At 38.4% G+C, this 7629-nt stretch overlaps 1 pseudogene; it reads right to left on the bottom strand.

Moving 5' to 3' along the window:
- Positions 1-6100: 6100 nt before the first annotated feature.
- Positions 6101-6623, bottom strand: LOC114707631 (annotated as a pseudogene).
- Positions 6624-7629: the final 1006 nt, after the last annotated feature.

The raw sequence follows: 7629 nt of genomic DNA, 5'->3' as shown, positions 1-7629 counted from the left end.
GGATAACTAGGGACTCATCATTCCTTTCCTCATTCTATTCTTTCCCTTGTTTTATATATTTTAAATTTTTTTATCGGTGGGTTCTGCTGGAGTTTCTCAGTGGATTCTGCTGGAGGATCCGATGCAGATAAGCACTGGAGGGCTCCTGTTGCAAATCACCCTCTGGAGCAATGGAAGGATCTTTCTACTAGCACATGGAGGAGACCCGATCTAGTGTTGGTGTGGCCCCAGAGTTTGGTCTATGTCTTTCCTCAGGACAATGAGGTTCCTCTTTGGATTCCTGAGCACTGAACACGCCCTGTGGCTGCTGCTGAAGCCCAACATGACAGAGACCTAATGAGTCATCATGAAAAAAATCTACCCTTCTGATGCCAATGGAGATTGAGAGCCCAATAGGGCCAGCTTTGGCAAGCATTAATGTAAGCCTAGGAACTAGCCATGCGATTGGATTCTCCAGAAGAGCTGCCAGCCAAAGTCATGCTGGGATCAAGAAAAATGGACCTTGGCTGTTCGTGTTCCTGGAGTTGTATCCATGCCAGTGGATGTCCACACAATCCAGAAGAGAATTTGACATTGCTGCTGCCACTGTTGCTGGTATAACAATGGCGCACACCCGTTGCTACTGTTTCTGGGATTACCATTTCATAATTGCTTACTACAGCTAGCACAGTGGAGACCCTGGCAACAAAAGTAGGTACCACAGTTAGTTAATCTTTCATTCTATTGGGCATGATAAATTTAATTTAGTAGTTATATACATCTCAATTGGCTTTGAAAATTATAAATTTATAAAGTTCCAGTTGCTTTTGGGATACTATCTTACAAGGACTCCAACGTACAGTATAGTTCGATAAGGAAGGGAATGGCTCAGTTGCCTTTAGCCTACTGGCTGTGGGTGAGATAGGACCTCTGTTGGTCTTTTCTGTATTGAACACACACACAGATTGCAAGCCCAGTGCCACTTTGAGATCTTTGGCAGCAATTAACCATGCAGCTCACACATGATTGAGCCGGTATGATAATGAGTATTCAGAGATGGGTAATGCCTGGGGGGGCACTCACCAACCTAAGACAGAGCACCTGTGTGGCCTGGACAGGCATCTCCATGACGGGTAAGGTGACCTGCTGATGTCCCACACAACCCAAGTCAGAAGCTCATTTTTTAATAAAAGGGGGACCTGCAGGTCCCTGGCCCCCATTTTGGGTAACTGTTGCCTTGCTTGCGGACCTTGACCTTGATATCCTCCCAATGCTAATTCCCTTGCCAGGTTCCACCCTCCTGAATGCTTAAAGGAAGTTCCTTGTCTGTGTATCCTGAATAATGGGCGTTAACAGCTTAGATGCAAGATTGTAAAACATCAGGAGCAAACTTCTGCCCTCCAGGGTCCTCCCCTTGTGCTGTAAGCCTGTATTTAAGACCTCCTACCCCCTTCAAGAAATGACATTCAACATTTAAAATTAAATATATTTACAAAATTGAATGAATACTGTGAATGTAATCTATGAATACCACAAATGTGATTAATATCATGAGTATAATTTAATAAATAAATAAATTAATTAATTAGTTAATTAAAAAAATGGGTGTCAGTTGCAGATAGTTTCTTGGTTAGCTGTGGAAGCTCATGTCTGTTTCCTCCTTCCAGCAGTGGTAAACTATCTAGGTTGAAACTATTCAGGCCCCATGTTTCTGAGATTCATAAGTATATCATCAGTCCTGTTATGTATGGAGGACAATGTGTCCTTGGAGTCATCCATTCCCTCTTGCTCTTACAGTTTTGTTTGTTTGTTTGTTGTTTGTTTTCTCCATATCTTCCTGAAGTCTGGGGTGAAGACATTCCTTTCAGGACTGAGTGCTCCAAAGTCTCTGACTCGGCATATTGTCCAGTTGTGGGTCTCTGTGTTAGTTCCCAATTGCTGCCGCCAGAAGATTCTCTGATGATGGCAGAATGAGGCACAGGTCTATGGGTATACCAGCATGCCATTTGGAGTTATTTTATTGCATTTTCCTTTAGCAGAACAATGGTGTTCATTTTTCCACTGTGTGTGGCCTATCCACTCTCAGCCATGCCTTTAAAACAACATATTTGGAGGTGTTCTATGAATGATGTATCCAACAATAAAACATAAAGAGGAGGGATGGGAACATGCACCTGACACGCTGATGAGAGAGAACCAATTCTATATTCACACTACCATGAATGCAGATATACAGGGAGTGTGGTAATTTGAGTGAGAATGGCCCCCAAAGGCTCATATGCTGGAATACATGGTTCCCAGTTGGTGGAACACTTGGGGAAGGATTAGGAAGTATGGCCTTTTTGGAAGAGGAATTTCACTGGAGGTGGGCTTTGAGTTTTCAAACTCCCACTCCATTCCTAATTAAAACTGTCTGTCTCATGTTTGTGGATTAAGATCTCAGCTCCTAGCTACTACTCTCACACCATGACTGCCTGCCTGCTGCCATGCCTCCCCGATTCATTATCATGGTGATGAACTCAATTCCCTGAAATTATATGCCCCAAATGAACTCTTCTATCAGTTTTCTTGGTTGTGGTGTCACAGTAATAGAAAATTAGCTAAGACAGGGAATGCACATAAGAAACATAATGTGTATTTGACAAAATAATAATTGTTCAATTAGGAAATATGTTTTGAAATGGTTATATACATTCAAGAAGCTTGAAGGAGTAGAGAACAATCCTTATAGAATTAATCATTAATCTAGGTTGCATATACAAAATGTATCTTCCTTTTACTTTGTCTTTTGAGTTCTGTAATGATTTCATGTAATACATTCCTCATTTACTCTTGCCCAGAATACTACAATAAATAGTGTATTCAGTAATCATCATGTGCTGTGGGATGTCCTGTATGCTGTAAATATATGTTGCTATGGTTGATAGATAAATAAAATGCTGATTGGCCAGTAGCCAGGCAGGAAGGATAGTAAAGGTAGGACAAAGAGGAGGAGAATTCTGGGAGGTGGAAGGCTGGGGAGGGAGACGCTGCCAGCTGCCACCATAAGGAACGGGATGTAAAGTACCAGTAAACCACGAGCCATGTGGCAAGGTATAGATTAATAGAAATGGGTTAATTTAAGATATATGAACTAGATAGCAAGAAGCCTGATCCATTAGGCCAAACAGTTTAAGTAATATAAGCGTCTGTGTGTTTATTTGAGTCAGAGTGGATGCCGGCCCAGGTGGGACTGAAGATAACTCTAGCTACAACTATGATTCCAGTATCTGATCTTTCTCTTCTACTTTCATCTAATAATTATCCTAAAACATTTTTTTTCTGTTAGTTTTATAAATGCTAAGTGCTCTCAAAACCACATAGGGTAGTATATCCTGGGTTTTCAAATGTCATGTGATAGCTGTTGCATTTGTTCCTTTTCTTATCACTGTAAATAAATCCCTGATAGGAAGGAGCTTAAGGGAGAAAAAGTTTACTCTGAGGCATGCATGGTTCAAAGGTCAAGTCTAACCTAGAAGGGATGGCCTAATGATAACTTGTGCCTCCTGGCAATGTTCACAGAAGCTTGGGGTTGCTTTCTCATATCTAAGTAGGAGAGAAAGCAGGAACCAAAGCCAAGCGATAAATAGCAATAAATAAAAAATCATTTCAGTCCCCACTGATGCTCTTTCACCACTGTGACTGTCCCTCTTTCCCAAACAGCTCCCAGATGTGGAGCAATGTCCAAACACAGAAGGGGCAATTTATATGCAGATCATAACATTTACAAGTCTAAACCTGTTGGTATGTGTGGTATGATTTGCAATATAAAGGTAACTACAATGGAGTGTAACTCAACTATACCACACCTCTACTAGACAGTCTTATGTCTCCCTGCTACTCTCATCTTATCTAGCTTGTTCTGTCTAGGATATTTTGTTTATAATTCATATTAAGAGAGTTTAATTGAAAATCATATATATATATATATATATATATATATATATATATATATATATATCCCAATCTCTTAAAATTCTTTTTAAATTATATTTTAAAAGTGTTAGTGCATGGGTGTATGTGTACTATTTGTGCACAGTTCCCATATAAGCCAGAGGAGGATGTTAGGTCCCCTAGAACTGAAGTTAAAGCCTGTTATGAGTTGCCACAAATGTGCTAAGACTGAACCCAAGGCCACTTGAAGAGCAATAAGCACTCTGTTTTACCCAATTTCTGAATAACATTTTCAGATAAAATTTATAGAAACAAACAAATGAATAAAAATATAGATATCATATTATGTTATGAATATTAGACATTTGATACCACATTATTGTTAATATATTTTTGAAAATGTTACATGAATGAAGAAACTTTATGTATGTGTAGGCATTAGATCACAATACAGAGATTAAAATACAATAAAAATCTGGCCTGGTGCTATACACCTGTACTCCAGCCCTTGGGGAGCTGAGGCATAAGAATCTCCAGACAGACAATAACCCAGTCTACAAAGTAAAACCATACTTCAGTACAACAAAAACAAAAGCAAGCACAAAACCATAAAATAGAGCAACAATAGTAGATTCCAGTATACAATCTAGTATTAAATATCTTAAATCCTCTGGATGATAATCAGAAGATCAAAGAAAAAGTAATGAAATTCTTCAAAATAAATATTTCAAAAACATAGCAACAGTGATGGAAAAATATGGATGTAAAATGTGATTCAAACCAATCAATGTGCTCAGAAATTAGAATCTGCTGTGGATATCGCTCTGTATGCTGTGAATGTGTTTCTCTGATTGGTTGATAAATAAAATGTTGATTGGCCAGTTGCCAGGCAAGAAGTATAAGCAGGATAAGCAGAGAAGGAAAACTGTGGGAAGGCTGGAAGGCTGAGTCAGGAGATGCCAGCCTACTGTCCAGTGAACAGCATGTAATGGCACACAGGTAAAGCCACTGAATATGTGGCGACCTATAGATTAACAGAAATAGGCTGAGTTTAAGTGAAGGAGCTGGTCAGTGGTAGACCTGACTTAATGGTTGAGCACTTTTAATTAATATAAGCCTCTGTGTGTTTATTTGGGTCTGAGTGGCTGCAGACTGTGGGGGATGTAGGATCTGGACAGGACCAGGAAAGCTTTTAGTTGCAAGAACTTATATTTCAAGATATCCTGAATAGGAATTTCTAGGTTTTAAGGAGAATATACCATCAACTGTATTTTAGATAAACTTTCCTATAACAAATTTTATATCATTATCCTCCAAACTTGTATATTTCAAAATATCTATAGTGTTTCTTTAAAATTCGTATTAATTAACACCCAATCCTTGCTTGCTTTTTACAACCTACTTAATATCGAGTAACTGTTAATTTGGTTCTTAAAAATCAACACCCTCCTATTTCAGCAACAGAAATAGATCCTCATAATGAGTATCATCATTAAAATGTTTTTGAGGGACTGGAGAGCTGACTCAGTGGTTAAGAACAGATACTGCTCATAGAAGGGGCTAAAATCCAAATCAAATGCTTACAGCTGCCTTTACCTCTAGTTCTAGGGGAAATTAATTCCTCTAGGTTTGGAAGGTATCTTTGGTCATGATCACAAAGTCACACTGAGACATAGACATGCACACACACACACATGAATGCATGCATGCGCACATGCATACCCACATGTACATACACATACACACACTCACACAATTAAAAATAAAATGAATATTTAAAAGAAATAAAATTCATATTAATTTGATACAGGAGATATAGTAAAATTATCTGATCTTTCAAATCACTATATATTTAATAACAAGTCCTGAACTATAGCTACATTTTTTCGTCAATAGTAATCCACTGTACTTTAGATATGTGACCACAGGCTGTAATCACAGAACCCCTCTAAGCTGTGCATAAGAATTGCCATCCTCTCAGTTTATTCTTTAGGAATTGAGATTCACATGACTTAAATCATATGGTTAAAAAAGGTAGGAATGAATGAATCCATGTATATGAATCCATGACAGTAGAGGTTTCTATCCCTTCCTATGTCTTGAAGGGAGGAAATAAGTGAAGAGGGCATACACGAAAACAAAATGAAATGAAGTTTTATATTTATTCTTTTTATTACTTGTTTCTTCATTTCTTTTTTTTTAAGTCTTTGGATCATTTAATTTTCATCTATCACCATCATTGTGATGTAGTCCCTGTAACTGATGGAATTTGAGTCAGGATCAATTGCAGCAGACAACATTTCTTCCATTTCCTCTTGAGAAAAAGGCTCACCTTCCTCAGTCATGAACTTGACCAGTTCGTCTTTAGTCAGAAACCCTCGTCTAGCTGTATCCAAAACCTCAAAAGCTCTAAGAAGGACATCTTCAGCAACTGGTCTGTATTTTCTTTCCAGAAGTACTCTGGTCATCACTGGAAGGAATTTTTCATATCGAATGTATCCAGTGGGTTCTTCTTCCTTTACCTCCGCAATGAAATCATGTAGCTCTCCTTCAGTAGGGCAGCATTCCAGTGACCTGATAATTATCCCAATCTCTCTCACATCCACTGTATTATTAGTTTCATGGTCAACCACTTCAAAGGCCTCTTAGATCTTCTTATGGAATTCTGCCACTATTATCTCTGTGCCTTCCCGGTCCTTCTCCTCTGCCATCTTGGTGCAGAGCCTGTCACCCGGGAGATGACCATCCCAAACCCTGCGGGCCGCGCAAGCGGGCTCTGGAGGAGGAAGCCCCTGTTTCTTCATTTCTTTATTAATGGAATATTTATTTTTTAACCAAATTAAAGTTTCAAATGTGGAACTTTGTAAAATAATGGTTGTTTGGAAATTGATGCCAATATCTTAAGAATCTGCAGCAATAGTGGTGAACTTAATTTTCCATAAATTACATTATATAAATTTACATAAATTACAAAATAAACATTCTTCCTTGGTCTAGCAACATAGAGACACTATGTGCAAATTCCTTATAAGTTAGATCTTGCATATATTTTCTTCTCATTATAGAAACGCAATGAGTTGCAAGTGAAACTTTTCTTCACACATTCTGCCAATGGGATACAAAAAAACGTCTGTGGCAATGCTACAGACTTTTCAATTTGAGAGCAGTGCATATCTTCAGGGGCCTAGGTTAGAGATATGAAACCTTCATTATTTCTGAGTTTGTTAAACTGCCTTCATTCCACTTGCAAATCAAGCAGTTGGTTTTGATAGAAGTTGGTCTACTTTTATATATGTGCTCTGATTTTGGCTTTCAATGCAGTTTATCCCAGAAAACCCTCCAATGTTTGAGAGCATACTTTTAACTGCTTTCTTTTTCTCCTCCTCTTTTGGCATAGCTATTTTCATTTGCATGTCTGAAACTTTCAAATTTAGCATTTGTTCTCTTATTAGAAATTAAAATGTCTGAGGCATTTTTTTTAAATCATAAAAGCCTTGCATTCCATATGTTTGCAAAATTTCCATGAAGCATGTTCATGTTTCAATTAAAATAATCTTAACAGTAATTGTTTGGAAAAATATGGTCAGATGCCTGTGTCTCTATTAGACTGTGTGTGTGCATGTGTGTGTGTGTGTGTGTGTGCGTGTGTGTGTGTGTGTGCGCGCGCGCGCGTGTGTGTGTGTGTGTGTGTGTGTGTGTGTGTATTATAATGACACT

This window comes from Peromyscus leucopus, chromosome 2 (assembly GCF_004664715.2).
Source record: "Peromyscus leucopus breed LL Stock chromosome 2, UCI_PerLeu_2.1, whole genome shotgun sequence".
Lineage (NCBI taxonomy): Eukaryota > Metazoa > Chordata > Mammalia > Rodentia > Cricetidae > Peromyscus > Peromyscus leucopus.
This window is presented reverse-complemented; position numbering and strand designations above follow the sequence as displayed.